At 55.6% G+C, this 24,013-nt stretch overlaps 1 protein-coding gene across 1 annotated transcript in view; it reads left to right on the top strand.

Moving 5' to 3' along the window:
* Window positions 1–810: 810 nt before the first annotated feature.
* LOC119092458 (follicle-stimulating hormone receptor) overlaps window positions 811–24,013 on the top strand; it is a gene marked incomplete in the record, with an annotated part of 42,696 nt that continues 19,493 nt past the window's right edge. Inside the window, 1 exon segment of the mRNA XM_037215420.1 lies at window positions 811–946.

Below are 24,013 nucleotides of genomic sequence, written 5' to 3' on the forward strand. Positions count from 1 at the left end.
TGGATTCGGCCTGTGACACCGCGTTTTGTAATATCCACCATGTAAGTAATGACAACTGGTGTTCGAACGTCATGATTACGGAATTAAGGAAGGCTAGCGTACTGCGGTAATGACGAACACGGACGTGGACGACATGTGACAGAACTGATGTCCCGCGTGCGTTGCCATGTCGCTTAGCGCCCGGCACATGTCGAACGCTCCATGGCGGTCACGGAGCCAGTAACCATCACGTGTGTAAACGGCTTAAACTTGGCGCTGAATGCCGTCGGTTTCCATTACCAGTGGCGTGCCAAGAACATTATCCGCAAACAGCGCAGCACGAGTGCGCAAACACCGATAATGCAATATAGAAGCGCAGCTATGTCCGACGCTAATAACGCCTATGCGCTTTTGTGAGGCAACGCCGAATGGAGCAGCAATGTAGAAGCGCAGCTATGTCCGAAGCTAATAATGTCTTTGCGCTTTTGTGGACAGCGCAGCGCAGCGCAGCGCAGACAGGGCGAAACTAGATGCGTTCGGCGCCATGAACGCATGATCCCTTGTCGCAGACAATGTCAGCAGACGTTCCGATGACGCATCGCGCCTCTCCTGCTGCAGAAAATGCCGGCTGGCGTTGTTCCGTGACCTGTCACATCTCTCCTGTTGCAGGCAATGTCAGCTGACGCCGGTCGGTGACGCGTGTCCGTGATGTCCGTGATTCCGAGCGGCCGCCGGAGCCGGTGATGGCGCGCAGGACAGTGCCGCGGCCGCTGCTGGCGCCGTCGCTGGCGCCGCTGCTGTCGGTGCTGCTGGGGCCACTGCTGGCGGTGCTGCTAGCAGGCCGGGCGGCCGCCGAGCCGGGCGTCTGCCCCGCCGTCTGCTCCTGTGAGGACGGCGCCGTCGTCTGCTCCAACGCCGGTCTGAGCAGGCTCCCCGACCGGCTGAACGGCACCGGTGTCACCACCCTGTGAGTACACCCGGCGTGGGGCCGGCTGAGTGTGGGTGTGGGAGGGGGGCGTCAGAGGGCCTCGGCGAGAGGGGGTGGGGGGCGTCAGAGAGTCCGGGTGGAGCCGGGCGGTGTGCCGAGGCGGTGTCCCGGTGATGGGGTGTATGTTTGTTGGGGGCTTAGCCGACGTTTCAGCCAGATTTCGCTGTAAGCCAGGGGCTTGCAGACAGCTGCAAATATAGTAGCGATTTAATGCGACATGGGCCCAGCCAGGTCTGACACCAGAACATTCTGGCGACTGTGCTTGTTTAAAAAAACAAGATATTTCATTTATATTTTGTTTCCAGCTGAATAATGAAAAACTGTATGTGTTATCCAATTATGTTAAGTCAAATTGCGTGATACCTAGCACACACACTAATCATTTGGAGCGGCAAGTGTGCATTAATACTTGAGCCAATATTGTGAAGATTAACGATGATAATATTGCAACATTAACAAGACTTCGTGCTTGCTTGGCCCCTGCGGACGGGGCAGAGCTGGCGTGGTGATAGGCGCGCATGATGACGAACAGGTCTGGTTTCGACAGCAACAGCAGGCCGACCGATGCTCAGTCTGTGTGGGGAGGTCCCGCCGGGAAAATAGCGTCAGCGCGAAATTCGGCGCGGTGGGAGCTTTCAGTGGCTGACCATGATGACTCGTTGAACTATGGCAGTGAAGCGCGCTGGGCATGAATGGAGTGCATGTGGGGCGAGGCATAGATCAAACAATCCGGAGCTTTCATATTGCGCAGTTAATCCTTCATGTGGTTGCACCTCGATTGCTTTGTGCCCGAATGTTTGAATCAGGAGCAAAGATGTCCAATCATGGCCGATCGAAATGCTCGCAGTTTGCAGTTGGTGCAGATATTGACTTGTTTTGGCACACATCATCCTGTTTCATCCCACTGATCCCTTCTAATTCAAACCGATTTAAACTTAATTAAACTGTCTTTAACTAATTAACACTGCTTTGACGCTAATTGATTTATGTCAAAACACCAAAATGCCTCACCGATGCCTGAAAACCAAAGCTGTTTTTTAATCCCATCCCGGCCACATTTTTGGGTGCTCTGCACAGCAGGTGCTTAACAGCGTCAAATTATGCGACATTCATCTACACGACCTCCGTCATAAAACCCTACATGCCAAATGGGTGAGCATGCATCAATGCATATTTTGAGGTCAAAATTGTGGCGACCCAGTCGAAATGAATGAAAGCAGTGGAAGGACACACTTGAAAGTAATCACTTGGAATACATGCCATCTTTATAGTGAATCCTATGTCAGCAATAACCTACGTCAACAATAAAGATGGACAGACCTACGTCAACAATAACCTACGTTAACAATAAAGGTGGACAGACCTACGTCAACAATAACCTACGTTAACAATAAAGGTGGACAGACCTCCGTCAACAATAACCTACGTTAACAATAAAGGTGGACAGAGCATCGGTATCGGGGGGCCACGGCGAGGAACCGAACGCTTTAAATCACCTCCTGCAGGTGCATTCAAGCGGCCTGTTTGAATGGGTTTGAGATCTTTTCACCAGGTGACCTATATATAAAGTCATCATACTTGCCTGGTTGTTTTAATCGATGTTGCTTTTTAAATTATGACACCAACCGGAGCGTGCTCGTTGAAAAGGATCTTTTTCTGCGCAATAACGCCTCCCGCAAACCACCCGAAAATATATTGTGCCGTAGATGCGGATCAGAGTGCATTTTGAGCAGAACCCTTGCGCACATCATTAACTACCAGCAAGTTGACCTAGGATTAGTAAGGCGAATTAGGACGACGCTTACGAAAGCATTTGAACACCCACGTCAGTTGCAGATTGCATTTGGATGATGACTTGAGGTGCCATTGCCGGGCATATGCGGAAACCAGATGAACCAGCATAGCATCACACCCAAATTGAAAAACCCGCTCCTCTCCACCAAATTGCTCAAATGTGTGTACAACATTTGCGCAATCAGCATCTGCTGATTGCGCAAAAACCCATTTGCATAAATTGCCAAACCCGACCTTGAGCGCTATGAGTTATCAGGTCGTGTGTACACGGTGAGACCCATTGGAAGCTCCGATAGCGTATCATTTAATTAAACCGCCGTCGACAAATCATGCGACCGGTCTTCATTAGGCTGGCCTGATTTCGTTACGCTCCGCGACAGGGCGCATAATTAGCGGCCACGACCACCGGCCGCCGCGCAGAGCGGTGTGTCAACCGCCGGCCGGCCAGCCTCGCGTAGCAACCGTCCCCTGCCGGCCGCCCTCGTCGTGCGCCCTTGGGCTGCCCGCGGCGGGCGTCGCAGACCGCGGCGTCTTCCTCGCGCAGCGACCGTCCCCCGCCGGCCGCCCTCGTCGTGCGCCCTTGGGCTGCTCGCGGTGGGCGTCGCAGACCGCGGCGCCTTCCTCGCGCAGCGACCGTGCCCTGCCGGCCGCCCTCGTCGTGCGCCCTTGGGCTGCCCGCGACGGGCGTCGCAGACCGCGGCGTCTTCCTCGCGCAGCGACCGTCCCCCGCCGGCCGCCCTTGTCGTGCGCCCTTGGGCTGCCCGCGGCGGGCGTCGCGGACCCTCGGCGTCTTCCTCGCGCCCACATTATGGCTGCGGATATGCGTCACACAGACGGCGATGAGGCACCGGAGAGCGCCGGCGAGAGCGGCGGCCACCGGGCCGGCAATGACTCGCGGTCGGCTGAGTGAATGAGCGGAGCGGGCCGGCCCGATAAAGGCGAGACGGAGCCGGCGCGGCCCGGCCGCGGCCGTGAGCGAGTGAGACGGACGGCGGCAGAGTGGCGCCGCCGGCTGAGCATGAGGAGATGGAGAGAGGGAGGAGAGAGGAGAAGAGAGGAGAGAGAGGGAGAGAGAGAGGAGAGAGAGAGAGAAGAGAGAGAGAGAGAGAGGAAAGAGAGAGAGAGAGAGAGAGAGAGAGAGAGAGAGAGGAGAGGAGAGGGGGAGAATAGGGGGAGGGGGGGAGAAGCGCGAGAAAGAGGCCCTAGAGGAACGTGAAAATAAGGAGGTCGAGAGATAGGAGCATGAATTATTCCGAGCATACTGAATAAAAGGAATACAAGACTTGACATGGGTTCTTAAGACATGGGTTCTTAAGACGTGGGTTCTTAAGACATGGGTTCTTAAGAGCGTCTACATCCATGCGGTACCGCGGTGACTGAATGGATGGAATGGACATGGCGCTTGTTATTATTTCTTGACTTTTATGGCAGTAGTTTTTGGTTTGAAATTCCGCTAAGCTCTGCGGAAATAACCAAAACGGATGTGTCATGATGACAGAATCATGGCTTTACGTTAGTGGATTTGGGTCAATTTGTAAATAGCGTTAGTCACCATATGCCTGCCCAGCCAGAATCGATAGGTTATACTTATCCCACAAAACGACTACATGGCCCTAGACAAGGCCTACGGCCCAATTCTACGTCATCTCAAAAACGACACAGAAGAAGCAATCGAACTGTCCAATAAACCATCTCGGGAAAGGACCAAAACCACCACCGTAAACAGCGACTCCAACTAAACCACAAAGCACGGGATTGCCTCGCAGCGGAAATCCCTGAGCGCCCAGCTCGGTCCCACGAGGCAGGATGACGGTGGGAACAGCTGCCCACGCTGCTCAGCGGCTCTCCCGCCGGTCCAGACAAGCACGGTCGGTCCCGGCACGCCCCGTGTACGAACGAGCGCCGGTGGCGGCCGGGCCATACCTGGGTCAACTCTACGATGTCGATGGGCCGCTTTGGGTTGCGCCGCGTGCCGTGTTTGGAGTTCGCCTCCCCGGCGCTGGCCGTCCATCAGCGCCCGCGACCGCGCGCGGGGCTCGGCTGTCGCCTATCTGGCGGCGGTGCTGTTCTTGATGAGGGATGCGCAGGGCTGCGGGGTGAGCGTTTTTTTGCGGTCGCAGCCTGGAAAATAGGCGTCGCTGGCCGTTGAGACAGTTTCCTGTCTTTGGACAGCAGACTGGAAAATTTGGAAGGCGGCTGCACGATTGGTCGTGAATGGCTTGTACGCAGTCGACAAACTTTAATGACAGAAGAAAGACGTGGGCGTTAGCAGGGACATGCATGTGCAGGACAGCAAGTAATTGCGCTGTGTAATGTTGAAAAAGATGCATTGCAGCATGTGGGGTTTAATCTATGCATTAACCTGCCATGCGTGAAGTGAACGATGCGATTGAGCCTGCCCACAATATTGCATCGCTGCTGCGAAGTGAAGAGCGCAGACAGTTTTTTTCTCTGTTGGTAGAAGTGAACCACTTGCAAAGACCGCCGCACAGTGTCACACATCTGAGTAAAGACCCCGGTGTCGTCCAACGACGCTTTTTACCGAACACTGGGTACGCAAACAGAGATTGGAGAGTCTTGAGGCACCAACTGAGCGGCATGGTTGCGCACCCTCAACAGTGATCAAGACGGCCTCAGCCCGTCCTAGCTAACCCCGACCAGGGGATGCCCCGACCGATGCAGTGCAGACTAGCAAACCCAGCGCGGAGAGGGCCCCAGCATAGCCAGAGCTCGTGCTGGGCCGGTCTCAGCAGCTAAACGAACTTCATCGGCACCCACACAGCTGAGCAAACGGCGTGCCGCACTTCCATGCTTCCCTACTTCCCTTTCCCGGGACTTTCCCCTGAGTGGTTTGGGCGGCGCCCAATTGCAAGCCTCTGTCTTATGCGCTATGATCTAGGACCACCCAGGACTTACCGTTTACCGGCTGTAACAGAAGCCTGACACGTGTCTGAGGCAGAGGTGAAGGCCCACATTCAGTTGGAAGCGCTCGAGTGGTCCGCCCCCTGCTTCCCACGCGTGGCTTAGACCTATCGTGTGCAACACGAGGTGAGCTAAAATAACCCAGGCAGAGGCGGGACGATTCCTGTCAGCGTGCTGTCCAGCTGTCCCGCGGCACATCGTGAGCGAATTCATCACTGAATAACCCATTCCCGGACGCATCGAGTTCCACCAGGCTCCATGAATGGATGAGCCGGCCCACCATGTGCCACAGCATGTGGCTCGGGATCCGGGAAAAGGCCTCAATATAGGGCCCGGCGCGGGCGGGCGACGCGTGCGAGCTGCCCCTGGCAGCGGCGTGCTCGGCTCCGCGAATCGGTCCAGATCTGCGGGCCTGTCCGCGCACCCATCTGTACGCCACTGTCTGGCCGTCGCCGGCTGGCCGGCCGCCAGCCGCTCGCCACCGGCTCGGGCGGCTACCGGGAGCCGTCACTTGTTCTCGCTGACGAGCAACACAGCGGCGCTGCTGTGCTGATGCTGCCGTGCGCTTCACCTGCTGCTGTGCTGATGCTGTCGTGCGCTGCCCGCGCCGCGGTGCTGATGCTGCCGTGCGGTGCATACGCTGCGGTGCTGATGCTGCCGAACGCTGCACACACTGCTTTGCTGACACGCTACTGTGCTGATGCTGCCGTGCGCTGCACACACTGTGGTGTTGATACTGCCGTGCGTTGCACACGCTCTGGTGCTGATGCTGCCGAGCTCTGCACACGCTGCTGTGCTGATGCCGCCATGCGTTACACCCGCTGCTGTGTTGATGCTGCTGAGCTCTGCACACGCTGGTGTGCTGATGCTGCCATGCGTTGCACACGCTGCGGTGTTGATGCTGCCGTGTGTTGCACACGCTGCTGTGCTGATGCTGCCGTGCGCTGCACAAGCTGCTGCGCTGACGCGCTGCGGTTCTGATGCTGCCGTGCGCTGCACACACTGCTGTGCTGACAGGCTGCGGTGCTGATGCTGCCGTACGCTGCACACGCTGCTGTGCTGACAGGCTGCGGTGCTGATGCTGCCGTGCGCTGCACACGCTGCTGTGCTGACAGGCTGCAGCGCTGATGCTGCCGTGCGCTGCACACGCTGCTGTGCCGACAGGCTGCGGTGCTGATGCTGCCGTGCGCTGCACACGCTGCTGTGCTGACAGGCTGTGGTGCTGATGCTGCCGTGCGCTGCACACGCTGCTGTGCTGACAGGCTGCGGTGCTGATGCTGCCGTACACTGCACACGCTGCTGTGCTGACACGCTGCGGTGCTGATGCTGCCGTGCGCTGCACACACTGCTGTGCTGACGCGCTGCGGTGCTGATGCTGCCGTGCGTTGCACATGCTGCGGCTCTCCCCGGGTGTGACGCGATCACGAGACCTCAGGGTGAGGCAGGACCGGCGGCCTGTCCGTCTGATTGGACGGCGACACCTGTGACACGCTCCGATGAGGCGGCGGCCTGCCTCTGTGCTCTGTACCGCCGCGTCGGCAGGTGTTGAGTGACATGCTCCGATGAGGTGACGGGCTGCCTCTGTGCTCCGTATCACCGCATCGGCAGGCGTTAACCTGCCGACGGTGTTGCGTGTGCCGCGCCAACAATTAGAGGGTACACCACTCGCCAATGACGTGTACAACTGGGTCAGAGATTCATTGGGGCATGGCGTTACCTGCAAGTAAAATGCATTGTTTTATAGGTGCACTTAGAAGTGAGCTCAAAAGATTTTTAAGCTTTCGTTGCGTGCTTTCCATTGTTACGAGTATCGCTACGTCCCTGACAAACACTTGCCCAGTGGCATATACTGCAATCAAATAGATGCACCTTCTGCACGGTACACACTTAATGAGCATGTGTTTTATTTATGACGTGACTGGGCGTGCATGTGCCAGGCCGGGTATGTCATGTATGATAAATGTTCATACCTTTGAAAACAGAAGCCTAAGCTCATGCACAGACTTCCTGAACGCGTAAGCCGACCGGGCCGTTGAGCCGGCAGCAGAACGGATTTGTGAAGTAGCTGAACTCCCGCGAGCCTGTGAACAAGTCACGACTGGAACCGGTCAGAGCTGGGCTGCAGCCTAACGACTTTTACATTTAAATGAGGAGATGAATGCTGCTCTAAAAGGCGGCTCTAAAATACATGAACCCATATATTCCCAGACACCGGCTGGCTAAGCCCTTGCTAATCTCCCTTTTTAAGGTAAACTCGACCAGAGGAGACCACGCCCGATGCAGCGCAGCTTAGCAAACCCAGCGCGGGGAAAACCCCAGCACAGCTAGAGCTCGTGCTGGGCCAGTCCCGGCAGCTAACCGAACTTCATCAGCACTCCACAGCTGAACAGACGGCGTGCCGCACTTCCGTACCGCGACGGCGCTGCTCACATGCCACACACGCGTGGTCCGGGACCACCGGGGGCTGACCATGCAGCGAATGTTACAGAGTCCTCACGCATGCGTCAGGTAGGGACGAAGGATCATATTCAGTTGAAGGTGTCCCGGCACTTAGTCCCCGCACCCACCTTGCAGCTTAGCCGCTCCAACCGGACAGGGAGCCCTCCAAACCTTCGACACCACCATCGGGACAACTCCAAACAGTGCACACAACCACGAACAACTTACGAAATAAGATCTTTATTTTCGCAGATGGCAACGTTCAGTGGCAAAGCGAGGACGGACGACATTTCGGGTACCATAAGGGGATCAGCCCAGAAATGCGTCCCTCCCCCACTGGTTTTGCCAAGCTTAGCCTATGATCTCAGGCTCAGAAGGCATCAGAGGGCATAATGACGTCTGACGCCACACTTCTTTTGGTGCGCAGGAAGAGCCAATGTGTTCTTTCCCTGTTCCCTACTTTTTAGAAGACATTGTCTGAATCCGAACAGATTGAGCGTTAAGCTACGTGCTTGATACCTATGATGGGGGGGGGGGGGGGACCAGTCGCAGACAGCCAAGTGACAGCGCAAGTCGAAACCAAGCGCATCCACAGTCGCTCGCAGCACTCGAGAAGTTATGATATTCCACAGACTAAGGCCGGAAACTCTCCATAGTAGTTTCCATCTGACGGGAAAGGAGGCACGGGGCGAAGGCCGGTACCGGTAATCCGGTAATTACATAGCCTCCGCCGTGTGCAACCCATCTGCAGCAAGGTCGCAACCAGTGCATTACAGCTGATCTGGCCGAACGGGATGTCTCCGAGGTGAACATGCACCTGTAGCCAGTTAGCTGAACTTCTGATCTCGCCCCTATTGGTTCTCCCATGCAAACTTCCGCTTACAGAGCCATATAAAATGCACATTAGTCCCAACTGGGGACCATCCCGGCCCTGCAGTCTTACTCCTGGGCTACGCTCACGCCGCGGCCCCACTCTTGGGTGTCTCGCACTCTAGTCCCACCCGTGGACAGCCCCCGCGCCTACAGCTAAACGGCGCGTGAGCCGGTCCGACTGACCGAGCAGCGGTGACCCCAGCCCGCGGCGTTGGCCGCTGGCCGGGCCGCCCAACCGTGCCGGTTATCGAGTCATCGCTGGCCTGCCGACGGGCCCGGTTTTTACGGCGGCCGCTGTGTCCGCCGCCCAGCATGCGCCCCGCGCAGGCCCGCCGGCCACGCCGTCCGGTCACTGATAAATGGCCTGATTAATTACCAACGAGTCGGAGCGCTATCGGACAGCATCGTGATCGCCTCGTCCACGGTAGGGGGAGGGGGAGGGGTGCTCACCGGGGCCGCGCCCACCCACCCACAGCGTGAGAGACTTGGAGGGGCCCACCTTCATGGAGAGGTGCGAGCACCGATCACTGCTCGGGACTTGTTAGTTAAGCCCACATGCCATTGCCATGTGAGATGGATGTGTTCTAAAAATTATGTGAGCAGTACCTATACACATCTGCGGAGGCTGCCGCCCTAAACGTATCCTGCGAACTGTGCCGCAAAGACGTGGTGGACCCGGTGCTCTACTGACGCCGTCACCTTCGTTACAACTGCACCGTCACAGAACCGCTTGGCAGCAGCGTCGAAAGTTGCGAAAAAGACACGCAAGAAGCGACGAACCACTTGGTTTACAGGGCTTTGCCAGGCTTCACAAAAACATCGCAGTGCTGCCCCGGTTCCTTTCCAAAGAAAAAGCCATCCTTTAATTCGCTGTGCTGCGAATAGCGGATGTTTGCTTGTAAACTCAGTGTCGTGTTTATTAGGATTTGATCTTCTGCCAGCAGAATCTGTTCCGGAAATTGTCATTTCAGCTCTCCTCGTTTTCTGCTGAATCAGACGCACACGGCTGAAGAATGCCTTCAACGTCTACTCCCGTGCGGAGAATGAAGCCCGATTCAAGCGCTTTGGCTGTAATGCTTGGGGGATCTGATAGGGCTTCCTCCCACGTGCTGGTTTTTTTTTCGCTGCGGTTCTACCTTGCCAACTAAAAAAGTTCAGCGAGAGGCCGATGATCCACGTGCAGGGCAAAAATATAGTGGATTTCTGACTCATCCGCATGAAAAGCTATGAAGCAAGTCAGCGATGGGACACTGCCAAGCGCTAGCACGGAGTCGTTTCAGCGGGGATTTAAGTTTCGACATTTACACCTGAAAGCCTCAGGCCCTTGAGAAAGCGGTGCTGTAGGACAAGAAAGACGTCCACCGATTGTGAGCGTGTCGTCAAAATAAATTGGACGCCACTTGCCTGTGACGGCAACTGGTGACGGGTCGCCCACGTTTCAGCTGGTGCACCATCACCCAAGTCTTCCAGACGTCACTCAAACCGCCTGGTGATGACGTTCACTTAATGGTGCCGCGTCGTCTCTCATCACTTCTCCTTAAGACAGCTCGAGTATCTGGCAGAATGGCGCAAAGAACAACTGTGAAGTGCGAACGGCGCCAATCAGTCACGACGGGCTTCATTTGCGCCCGACTTGTGGGTGTCAAGAGCGCAGCCAGGCCGCGCCAGCTCCGCCTCCCGCCGTCGCGCCATCCCTGTCAAATAGATCTCTCTAATTTTTCCCGCGTTTTTCGTCCGGCCCGCCGGGCGCGCGCGCCTATTTTCGGCGCGCCGCGCCGTGTTGGCGGCAGGAGGCGGGCCGGGGGCGGGACGGGGGTGGGGGAGGGGTGACGGTGCCCGGCCTCAGAACGTGGCACGCGGGTGAATTTCGCCGAGCCGTGTGTCCTGCCGCCCGCCGGCGGAGAGGGGAGGGGGAGGCGCGGCTTTTGGGTCACACTGGGCGAGCTCTCAGCAGGCGGATGATCATGTCCGAACACGATGTGGTGGCGTGGCGCTGGTCAACAGAACGTGTTGACCGGAGTCAGATTAAACGGGTGAACGGCAAAAATCCGGGTATGACGTCTGACAGACGCCAGCGGTTTCGTGCCCTTGTCCAAAGGTTGGGTTATGGGGACCGCAAATAGGCTGGAATCTTCGTGAGCTTGATATGTCTGCCACCACTATCACTTTCCGCAGGTCAAGGTGAAGGCAAATTGTTCCCACCTCTGTCGGCGTATCGCTGAAAGGCTAATCCACGAATTACGACATTCCTCTGCGTGAGGGGTCATTGGAATAAAGCCTCTGGAACATGAATGTGATTAACGCCATCATTCACATGCAGTGTTGTTTTTCCATCTGGCACGGCAGCGGGTTCAGCCTGAGACGGCGGGTCAGTGAGATCAATGTGACTTCCGGCAAGGACGCGAGATGTCGACGCCCGTACATTGATCTCAATAACTCACGTCCGTGTCACTGACGTATTGCCCGGCGACGCTTTGTCGCCACACATTCTGCGCAATCTACAGTGGGTCGAGAAAAGACACCGGACGCCGTGGCTCGCCGACTGAAGTTTTGTAACAAACAGCTCGACAGAGGACGGCGGCCGAAACGGACGATCAAGTCAACCTTGGATATGTGTCGCTCGGGAATACGTCACGGTCGGCTCCGTTTTTGAGAATGTTATATGCGACTCTGTTGGATTCGAGTCTTTTGCCGAAGATCTCTGTTCGTTGGGTTACGCCGATATACCCGAGTTTGTTTAAGTTATTTGCACATTTTTGCGGTTGGTCAATGGCTTAGGAAGGGGGTAAAATAAACATCTGTGGCACTCTTCACGGAGTAATGTGGCAGAAGCGAAGTGATTGCTAAAATAACATGAACGTACCAGATTTGTCGGCTCTAAAGAGCAGTCATTAACTTGCAGTTTCGAAGGTTCACCCGACTGAAAGCTCACGGCAGGGTCGCAACATCCTTGCGCTTAAAAACGCACACTGTCGTCATAAAGCATCACACCTACTGACAGCAGGCTCCCCCGGGCTCTTCCCAGCCCCGAAGCTGACTCCCGGCTGCTTCACACCAGCAATCCAATCACCAGATTACCCGACAGCCCAATGCTGTCCGATCCGCACCTCATCAGCGCGTACGCAGTAAACAGTCATAACTAACGGCGTCACCGCCACGCCGCCGGCCGAGCCGCGTAGCACCGCGGCTGTCGCGCGCCGCCTCTGTAATCCACGACCGCCTCAAAATAAACACGGGCCGCCGGCCACCTGCGGCCGGGCCGCCGCCGAAAAATGGACACCGTCTGGCCGAGTCGACCGCCGAGGCGAGCCGGCGGCTGCAAATTGACGGCACTTCGACGAAATGTGCGCATGCGGCGGTCCTTGGCGATGCGGGGGCGCAACGGAGCGGTTACGCGCTGTTGCCAACTACGCAGCGAACTTGACTGCTGAAGTGGGGGTGATAGGACTCCGTATAGCGGCTATGGGGTCGCTGCCCTCGGCAGTAAGTTTGCACATCAGTTTCCTTCGATGGCCCGGGCGCGCCGCTTCTCGGATGGAAAATGACGTCATGGCGGCGCCAGGACCCGCCGAGACGCGAGCCGACATCGAGGACAAATGGAGACGGCTCTGGCTAACGGCCGAGGTCAGGCTCCCGCCCCAGGCGCTCTCCATTCGGGCGTCGAGACGAAATCGGCTGGCCGGCCGCCGGCCGTCGCTGCCATAAACCGCAGCGTCTACCGCTTCGGGATGCGGTGGATGGCGGAGCGGCGGGCGGTGGAGCGGTGGAGCCGGCGGGCGGAGGGCAGACGTGTGGGAGGCCGGCCGGCGAGGTCACGGGTCACGGTCTGGACACATTCTGGTGGAGGCTCTGGCTCTGGCCCGGCCCCTCGGCCGGCGCTGGACTGGCTGGGGGGGGGGGGGGGGGGGGCGCCCTGCTGCCGCCAGCGCTGCTGTTTATTTTACGATTCTGAACCGGCAAAATAAGCCAGAGGATTTCGATCATGTTGGCGGCACGCTGACATGGCTGGTTTCGTCAGGATGTCAGAGCGTTGACCTTGACATGCCGTACGTGGGAATGATGACGGCTTGGGAATACGGCTGCGAAGGTGTTGTAATTGGCCAGCATACGGCGAGGACGCGAGTTGTTGAGACATCCCATATAATGAGCTGGTGGTGTGTCCGAGCGCCGCTCCTGTCCTCTGCAGCTGAGATGGCGCACAATGTGGGCATAGAAGGAGCTTCGGGTCTCTTCGATGGCCTTGCCACCATGTTTGTTCCTTTACATGGGACTGAAGTCGTCCAAGAAGTAATGAAGCGCTAACAATCTGCCAGGTCTTTGTCTACACCTTGAACGTGGCACAGTGATATTGTATTCCTCCTTTCACGGGCCTAGTGTGCGATTCTCAGCACGTAAATCAGGCTACGTTTAGCCTTTTATCACATTGTACCAGTTCATGAAAACGAGTGCTGCTCGCACAGAATGTGGAAAATCGTGTCATATGCTATGAAAGTATTTTGCCCATCATAATTGATTGTTTTTTATTCAGCACAGCTCATTTGTGGTTGATATGGCCGTTTGTCTCTAACATTTTGGGATCGGCTTACATACACTTCTTCCTCACATTTCGTGTAACCCTAGCTCCCAACTTATGTAAATTCGCCCAGCATCCTCTCAGCGTGAGAGCAGAGCCCTAATAAGACGCCCTGGAGACTTCTTTTCTTTTGTCACCTGTGCGGCGTGACGCTGAACGGCGGGCTATTTGCAGCCGCGCCGTCGCCGCCGGCGGCAGACAGCCTGTCGGCGCACCCATTCCGCCGTCGTCTCGTCTGTCGCCGGCACTGTTCCGCCCGTATCGCCACGTGTCGCCGCGTGCGCTGGGCTGCGGCACGTGCCGCACGTGCGCGCCGGATGCCGCAGCGGGCAGCAGCGACAGTCGCGGCCTACCGGGCATGCCGGACAGGCCTGGAGCGGCCCGTCACGACCATGCGGGTCCGGCCCGCGGTCAGCTGCCGCGTCTGAAGGTGTGACGTCACCGACTCACTGTCGCCACGCACGCAGCTGGTGACTGCCGGAACAGTGATCGCAGGAGCAGAGGCTGGGAGTTAGCGGGTGCGGCTCTCTTCACCATCAGCGGTGATGGCAATGTTGGTGAGTTCTTAGACTTGTACACATTCTGTATAAATTGCATAACGTATGATATTACTACGACACACACACACACACACACACACACACACACACACACACACACACACACACACACACATATATATATATATATATATATATATATATATATATATATATATATATATACATATACGGTATTTATGTAGGATTTATGTAAAACTGCTTATATCTATGTATGTAAGTTAATGTAACCATACCAGTGTATTCAAAACCAATCACCGCATACCGAGGCTTTAAGAGTGGCAGATCTCGGCTGCTCAGCGTTAGCAGAGCGCAGTCCCTGCCTGCTGCGTCCGAGACTGAAGTCTACTTGGGCTGCCGCTCTGACCAGTACAGTGGCACCTCTTGCAGCTGGTGGCCAAGCGAGGGCGACTTCTAAGCAAAATATTGCAGTAAATTTTTAGGCGACATTTGCACGTAGTTGTTTGCGTTAAGCGATAAAATCAGAACAGCAGACATGTTTGTGCTGTTCTTTTTTGTAATTAAACCTACTCTTGCTGGTTATCTGCGACCTTACTCAGACAAGTACGGTAGCATATTGCTCAGCTTTCTAGATAAGCAAAAGGCTGCGAGACACCCTGCGGCCATGATGTTAATAAATGCATCGGACTTCTTTGGGGCCAGTCCAGGAAATCGGCTCAATTAGAAGGATTCCAACGTCATTTCATCCCTGGTATACTCTGACTGATATGATGTATAGACCACTTAATCAAGTTGGGATGTTGGTATAAGCGATTCACCAGATTGTTTCTATGCTTATCGACGCGCCTCGATTACTGGAATAGCACGCTTAGAACTAACAAGCCGTAAAAGAACAAACAAGAAAATGTGCACACAGCATACGTTCTACTTTGGCGCACCTGTCATAGCACCTGGGGGGGGGGGGGGGGGGGGCGTTGCTCGTAACAGCCAAGGGTCCCGCACTTGAGGACCAGCAGTGTTGCCGACCAGGGTGAGCATGGGTGCGGTGTTGGCTATATGGAGATATCATTACCTTACATCCATGCCGGTGTAGCATTGGGTGTGGAGTAATGAGGACAACTTCTGCAACAGACTGGCCACGGAACAAAATGGCGGGGGGACACGGGCAGGGAGGTTGTCTGGGGCTGGGAGGCTGAACGAAGCCGCAAGCTTAAACCAGGGCGTGAGGAAAACACACACTCATGAGAGCTCATGCCGCTTTGAAATGGTAATATTTCTCCCACCCAATGCGTAACGCGCGTCGCGTGCTCCTTTTGATGCATTTTCTCTCATAGGTTGTTAAATTTGGGCTTACTATTCCAGCGATCACTCGATAAGTACTAAACTAGATAATAAATTATGTATTCAGCTATGCCTCACTCGGACTATAAGTCTATATGTGATGTCCGTCGCCACAAGGAGGTAAAAAGATTAGTTCTCACCCTATTGTCCGGCGTAGAACGGCTTATGCAGCTTAAGGCAACCTCCATTGCATTGATGTGGTATTACAAGGTGGGCCGACGTAAAAATGTCTTAACTCAGTTTTTTGCGTGTAAGCCACTACTGAAGCTTTGATACACGGAGTAACCGCTTTAACCACACTTTACTTCGTAAGCTTAAGTGTAGGAACAGCTGACAACCGACACATGCATTCGGCGCCACTCCTCATCGCAGCTAGGCGCAGATGCATAATGCACCTGACAGCATATTTCAAAGTCCTCAGTCCGGATACGCCGATACCTCATCCTCTGCTTGCCATCAGACTCCAGGCGACACTCAACCCCCAGACCTGCCCGGTCAGCAGTCAGGAAGTGGAGCTCCAGCGGCATGAGGTCAGCTGCCGGGGAGTGGAGCCCGGACGCCGACCAGCCGTGACGCTGGGCCTCACGCTGCAGCGGCGCGCCGCGCCGGCACAGCCGCCGATGCCGTCCCCTCCACGCCGTCCAATTTGAATAAAGCCGCTCGTATAACACGATCGGCCGGCCGCGGCGGGGCGGCGGTGCTCGGCGGGCAGCGCGGGGTCGGGGCGGCGCGGCGCGCGTGCCGATCGCGGTCGGACCCGACGCGTCGACGCCGCCCCGGCGTCGGCTAATCAACTAATGCCGGCTGCTGGCGGCGGCGAACAGTGCGCGTCGCTGCCAGAACAGCGCTCACACCGGAGCGATATCAATCTTCCATTAGGTATTCGCTCGTCGATAGTTTGTGTCGCGCCGCCCCATTGTCCAGTTATCGGCGAGAGGCGCTCCGGCGTCCGAGCGGGAGCGTCAGCCACGCGCGTGTCATGGCCGGCCGGCGAATGGGCGTCGGGCCGGACAATTGAGACCGGAGACAATGGGGCCCGTCGGGTGTGGACGTCGTGTCGCTGCCGGCCGAAGGATTCCGCAGGGCCGGCCGGCCATGTTTTTGTGGCAGCCGTGGTATTCTGATGGACGGTCGCCGCTGCTCCGCGTGGCAGCCGGGGGAGCCGGGTGGACGGGGAGCAGGCCCTCGCGTCAGCCGGCAGATTCCGATCGACTGCTAACGCTGCGCGTGGCGCGTGGATGGAGACAGGTGGGCGGGCGGTGAACAGCGGCTCCGCGCGGTCAGCCAAGTGTTTTCTGGTCGTCAGCTGGCCCTCGTTTCCGCGCTGCCGGCAGCGGCGGCGACGCAGAGCTATCTGAGCGGAAGTGTAGCAGTTGGGCGTTACGTGGCGGATTCAGACCCAGCCAGCCGTGTTACGGGCTCGCCTGAACCCCGGCTTGACTGACGGTCAGTGTCAACGACGACGGCGCCCGACGGCTGGTGCCGGCGAAGACGCTGCTCGGCGGCAGCGGCCACTGAGGTCAGAAGGGAGTGTCGCCGCCAAATCTGCAATCAGCGTACTTACTCAGCGTCGAAAGACAGGCTGCAGCTGCGACGTCGACGTTTAGTGGAACGTGAGCCTGCCAGGCTATCGGTCAAGCGATGTTGTGTCTATCTGCGTTCGTGTCTGCCTCTCCGCACAGTGGTTCTGTTGTCTCCAGTCCACAACGGACCCAGGCCTCCAGGAACTCTAATTGGCGTTCGTAAGAATCCTGTACACGTAAGCCAGAGTTCTTTTCAGTTTTTGTCAGATGGTACGCACAGCCTCAGGCATACCGCGCGTTTGGCTTGTCGCTCATCACGCCTACGCTTGGGTACCTACAGACTGGCCGGCCTAAGAGGTGCCGGCGACGACACGTCACAGGCGGCGGAATGACGAACAAGCCCGTCCCAAATACGCTTTCAGGGGTACTGCTACGGCAGCGTGCATACGCCTTTTAAGTGTTCACTTAAGCAAAGCTGAGCAGCACATTTTGTTTCGACCAGCGGTTGCTTCAGTTTGAATTTTCCCTCGGATGTTACTGTGCTCGGCGGAATTTTCTCTCTTTTGTACACGTGGTAGAACAAATTAGCAAAAAGAACATCTACCAGGGCAGCGCAATTGCGCGAAAAACGCAAGCAGCAACACCTTGGAGTCGAAACTTGACAAACCAGTGCAGTAGGCTTGGAGTCTTCCCCAAACTGGCTTATTGTAAGCTATCTGAGAGCTGGGAATGGTTTGTATCACCGAAACAAATCCTGAAAATTGGTCTAAACCATCACAAAAACTCCTGAACGATGCAATAGCTTCAGCAAAGCGGTAGTTTGAATGCTCAAACGAGGGCAAAACAGCAAAGTTGACTTTGGACGCTGGCTTCCTAGCACTAGGTGGGCGGGCAATTGTAACATCGATATGAGAGTCTGAAACACGAGCATTTTTATTCAGCACAAGCATCACAATTCTGCCCCTCAAACTCCAATGATGGAACAGATTACGAAACAGAGAAGCTTTATCGTGGCCTATCTTGGTCACTATTTGAATTTCGCGCCGTTGTGAGTGATGTGCAGCGCGCCAGGTTTTCAGAAATGCCGGGAAACTATGAATTGCTTAGTACGAACAAGTCTGACTGTCATTACCGACCTCGGAAGCTTATCGCCAGCAGCTATGTTGCGTTACTTTATAACGGAAGTACGTTATTACGGACGACTGATCCAAGCCGGTCGTGCCGGATGCAGGCATGCCAATTTGTCATTCTAAGAGCGCTGAAGAGCGTCCACTTTCTCGTCTTTGGTGAGCACAGTGAAGCATAACGCTCGTCGCAGAATATATATGCATACAAGACTTGCATCGAAAGGCTTATATTAAAAGCCTTATATCGAAAACTTAATATCGAAAGGCTTACATCGATAAAAATATCAAAAGCCTTATATTTGCGCTGAAGCTGGTAAAGGTGCGGAGCGCTAAGAGAGAAGCCGCTGCCACTAAAACAGGATTCTGCACTAACCTCCGCAATAGTTAACCGCGGGAGGAGTCCCTATTTCGCTGCCGTACAATGGCGCACTGTCAGAAGTTTGAAACATCAACTTTACGGTCGATAGGCGCTGTCGGTGAGGTAGGGAATATCCACAGCCACCTTATTTTGCTAATACGTAGCCCGGGACTGTTCCAACAATCTGAGGTGAAAAGGCTCCGCCGGATAGTGAGACATATAATTTAACGCGCATTTCCCTGGTGGTTTCTCGGTAACAAGGCAATTCAAGCACGGTGTCGGTGTCAGCACTTTAAGAGCGCGGCAGGAATCTCTAGCGCCTCACAGAGACGGTTTTCATTCGACCGGGAGATTCGCAAACGCAGCCTGTCGGCCCCGCCGCTGCCGCGGTCCACACACCCGGACCTCCCTCATCTGTCTTTGCCTTTATTCGACAGTCAGGTGCTCACCATGCTTGCCGATAGGCCGCTGATGGATGTCTTGCATTCAGATGTGTGGCCCTTGGCCATGTTCTGGTCCTGTACGCTGCCCAGATACCAGGCGCTGTGAACATTGCCTGCCGGCCCCCAGCCTCTGCCCTCCCCAAGGATCTCCGCGAGAAAGGCGAGGCACTCAAGCCAGACAGCTGCTGTTAATGGCGCGATATCGGGGGCCGTCTCGCTCTCTCCCTCCCTCCCTCTCCCGCTCGCCCGCCCGCCCGCCCGCCCGCCTGAGCGTCACCGGCCGTCCTAGGCGCGGCGCCTGCCGTCTTACACACAGACTCTGTCGGCCGACGGGCCGTGCCGAGATGTGATTAATGAGCCTGGGCCGCGCCCGCACCCCGAGAACACGGGCAGCCGTCCTGCGCTGCCTCGCCTGCCTCCGGCGGCGGCCTGCGGCACAGCACAGAGGGGCGCTAGTGACAGCGAGTGATGATCAACCAACGTGGTAACTAAACGTGTCATTCTGCATTCAACATTGTTTGGTTTCTTGCGATTTAACTCCTTTGCGACTTGCTGATTGTCTTGCTGTGGCGCCCTGACTTGCACCACCGCATTGCTGACCCCAAACGCTGCGAAAAAGGAATTAGGAAAGCTTTTATGTGCTCTCGACACCCATTCAAGTATTTTGTGGACGCTAGTCTTTGTCTAATTGCTCGGAAATATTTCTTGTCACATTCTTAACACTACATAAATATGCATGGCGTGATATAAATAAGTTGAGAATAACTATCAAGATATTTACATGATTGCAACATTTTCCCAGTTTCCTTAATACGATACCCTCTTACGTTTAAATCCGTACCCCTCCCCACTCTGAGCCGTCATGTGTGGCCTGCGAGCCGCGGGCGGAGGGGAGGGGCGGGGCGGGGCGCGACGGGCCGCCGCCAGCCAGGGGCGTGACATTCTCTCGCGGCGGCGAGGCGGCCGCGGTGTCGGCAGCGCGCGCCGCGCCGCCACCGACCCGCGCCGCGACGGACGGCTGGATTTCAGGTCGCGGCGTGTCATAGCCAGCTGCCAGCCCCCCCCCCCACGCCCCGCTCCCGGCCCCCATCCCTCAGGCGCCGTGCCGTGCCACCAGTGAGCCTTCGCGCTCTGGTGGAGACGGTGCTGGAGGCTCGCCTCTGCACTTAGACCGGCGCCGAGCTCTTAACGCCGCGGGAAGACCGTGACGTCATGGAGAAGCCATCCCATGCGCGGGGGAGCCGGGTGGGAACGGTGGCGACGTCGTTTGCTGGGAATATTCGGAGCGGGGGATGTCTGATTTATCGGCCCTCTTCGAGCCACGTAACTGGTGGTTGGGCAGTAGCCGTGCAGGCAAAGTGGGCGAGAGACTGTTGCCTCGCCGTAGGCTGTGACATGCGATCCGCCAAAGTTAATTGCACTGCAGTAGAAATTCCTCACCCTGGCCTTGACCGAAATAAAATATGCCACCGTAATTGATTCAGTACTCTGACCCATGTCATAGGTATGCAGAATACGTCGACGGTGCATGGCTGACATGTTCACATAACATGCCTGATTCGTTTGGCCATTTCACTGACTTATTTAAACGATGACATGGTTGAGCCGATCCATGAATGCGGTGGGGGGGGGGGGGGGGGGGGGGCGGGGGCTGGTACTGGTGGCTACACCCCTGGATTCCATGGGTACAGGCAGCCACGAAATGACGGCAAAATGCTTCTTGCTCTCTTCAATCTACGTTGCAGGTGTGCTCAACGCACGGCTTTCTCGTACGTTCAGGTCGCCTAGGTCGCGATGATCTGGTGGAAAGCATACACGGCATTGGTGAGGCCGATCATCCGATTTGACCGCTTGCCACCGAAAGCTCGCTTAGTTTATGAGAGGCAAAATGCAAAGAGAAAATGACCAAGACCACACCAACCTGATGACGATATTCTGTCACCATGGATGCCTATTGAAGGCTGAGATGGCCAGGGTTAAATTAAACTTTCGAAGAAACAATATCCATGTAGCTTTGCTCACATAACAAACGTTTCTGCTGTTGTTACTACACGTCCATTCATCCGTGATATTGCGCCATCCTCTTCGCCACCTTAAAACACTTACCAAGGCCCCGAAGTGACCTCCCCCGTACCACCGAGCACTCTGTGGCATTCCTCCCGACTCCTCCCGGCAAGGCCTCTCTCGCGCGCCACGGTCACGGAGGACCTCGGTGTCCGCCCGGTGGGTGGTCCCCGCAGCGTGGGTGTGGTCACCAGCGCGTGTCGGCCAGCACGTGTGTCCAACTCGGGGCCCCGCTGCAGTGCCGGCATGGGGTCGCTGGTCTGGAGGTACTCGCGAGGCAGGAGGAACGTTCAATACCACCGCCGGACGACAGGTCACCACCCGGGGGACCTCCAAAAGGTCGGCGCGAACGCTACCACGTGACCCGGTCGCCACACTGTCCCGGTCGGCGTGCGGACATCGGAGCTGCGGTAGCGAGCTCAGAGCGTGGCGAAAAGCATCAGGCAAAACGCCCGTCCACGGATTCGTTCGTGATGCTCTCAGGCAGTTGCCCCAGCCTGTAAACCCTGGTCCTGCAGCGTTAAGGGACGTTGGAAGTTGCAGGATATGACTCATCATCCCGATGGGACTGGTTTAGTTTCTTCGGTTCAGTTGGATTCGGTTTGATGATGTTTATAACAGGCATGCTGGGTGCAGAACTGTGCATGCAGTCACATTCAAGCGGTGCCTGTCCCCCGAGTCTTTCCTTTCCAACCCACGTGTGGCATCAGAACGTTTAAAGGTTAGAGCGATGTAGTTAACTAGATCACTGACCATTGAAACATCAAGGTAATCCGCATCGGGACGTGCAAGTCCACTTGATAGATTGCATTGCGTCACTCAGGTGCTCCAAACAAAATTCCCTCACCGCTCTCAAGAGTTAATCTGGATAGGGTCACGCGGCTGACTGGGTCATGGGATTGTGCCGATACAGCCGATAAGGGAGTTCCCTCCCCGATTAGGAGCATCTGAGTCAACATTGAACCAGGATCTGCTGAAAGTTGCCGAGGCGTGCAAAGTAGTCGACTCCACTTGAGTACACTTCTCACGAGCGAGGCTACAGACCGCGTGATACCTATTTGGACTATGAGACGTTCAGGTTGAACGACCCAAACCGACCGGTCGTCACCATTTCCAAAAACTTCGATCTGTGTGATCACTGATACTGGCTCACACTGCTTCAGCAGCGAAAAGAGCAATATTTGAAAGTTATATGCTGAGAATCGCTAGGCATTTGCATACAACCTGCTTGATCGGGCGGAATTTTTCTGCAACTTTGCGTTATCACCGCAATTGCACAACCCCCATTCCAATTTTCAAATCACAAAAAAGCTGAGGAACAGGCATTGTTCCCGGGTCCGGATCTAAAGGCAGGGTGTCGCAGCGACGCAACGTTAACTGAGGCCACGGGAGGAGATTACCAGCTGGTGTGTGCAGATCGGTCGCTGTGTGATCTGCGACAAAGTGTATGCCGATGTGTGCAGATCAGTCGCTGTGTGATCTGCGACAAAGTGTATGCCGATGTGTGCAGATCAGTCGCTGTGTGATCTGCGACAAAGTGTATGCCGATGTGTGCAGATCAGTCGCTGTGTGATCTGCGACAAAGTGTATGCCGATGTGTGCAGATCAGTCGCTGTGTGATCTGCGACGAAGTGTATGCCAATGTGCAGATCAGCACGCGTTGTCGTGCGCAAACCAGGGATTTTTTTCCGTCGGGGGATTGCTGTTGGATTTCAACAGCCAGAACGGATTAAGATGTTACACCAACTGCACGATGTAGGCGAATGTGCCGGGCACATGTCACTGGCAGATCCCAAACCAACTGCACGATGTAGGCAAATGTGCCGGGTACATGTCACTGGCAGATCCCAAACTGTCCAACACACAGGTGCGCCAGTAGGCGGTCGGAAAGTGTCGAGTGTCACTCGCTTTGCAAATTATCACGAAGTACATGAGACGCTGCGGTGTAAGCTGTTAGAAGGCTGTTACAAAATACTTGTGTTTCCGCAATACTTTGGCCACCTTCGCCAAAACGCAGATTATCGACAATACATTAATGTCGATTAGAATCGCCAAGCTGCACCGGGCTCAACACCAGCTAGCCGTCGAGCAATGTCAGCCGTAAATTAGCGTGCCAATGTTAGGTAAGCGCACCCTTGCCTGCCTCATTCTGATTAAAGACACCCTCAAAGGCAATGATTGGACCCACTGGGAACGGCTGTCTGACGTGTCCGACTCCATTTGCCTCCGTTTTGGCATGACCGTCATGATAACTGACATCTCTCACGTCCGTTATCGCCTCACTCGTGTTAGATCGCACTCGACGTCTTACTAGATATGTTGCTTGAATCATTTGAATGTTGATAATTATGTATTTTGCTCTGCCTTTCCCAATTATGTTGCACTGAACGTTTTGCATCCAGCGATGCGAAGAGCGCCAATTAACAGCTCTCGCCGCTGGATCGCATGGCCATCAGCCAACCTTGGTTGCCATGGCTACTCTTCTAGGGTCACGTGACTATAGTACGCCTGTCAGAATTCTGGTATCGTACAACCTTTCCGAGTCCCCGCCCAATGTGACGCGTGCTCCCTCGAACACGGCAGCAGGCCATAGGCGCATAATGCGCTGGTGATTCATACCAGACGCATTATTGTGATGTGGTGTGGACACATCACGGCAGCGGTTCTGCCAGAGGCAAGAGCCACGCTTCGGCGCGTAAACCCGACGCGACACGGGAGTCTAGAGGCCCGCGGGCGAAGGGTTTCCGCTCTGGTGCTCACTAACACGACGAGAGATGTTTCCACCGGCCCCGTCGTTGTTTTGCTTTCCGGGTGCGATATATCTCCAGAGCAGGATTAATGCCGTGGTAGAGGTTTCTCGCCTTTTGCGGAGCAAGGGGAAAAGAAGTCGGAGGAGATAAAGCGGGCACACATGTGTCCACCAATGTGGGGAAAAGAACATGATGGTAATGGAGCTGGCGGCGGAACAGACATCGCAGGAAATAGAAATATGGACAAGAGGAGGATAATTCATGGAAAACAGCAGTATGAATAGGAGGAAGTGTACAGAATAGATGAATTAACAGCGG

The sequence above is a fragment of the Pollicipes pollicipes genome, unplaced genomic scaffold, assembly GCF_011947565.3.
Source record: "Pollicipes pollicipes isolate AB1234 unplaced genomic scaffold, Ppol_2.1 Scaffold_3447;HRSCAF=4054_pilon_pilon_pilon, whole genome shotgun sequence".
NCBI classification, from domain to species: Eukaryota; Metazoa; Arthropoda; class Thecostraca; order Pollicipedomorpha; family Pollicipedidae; genus Pollicipes; species Pollicipes pollicipes.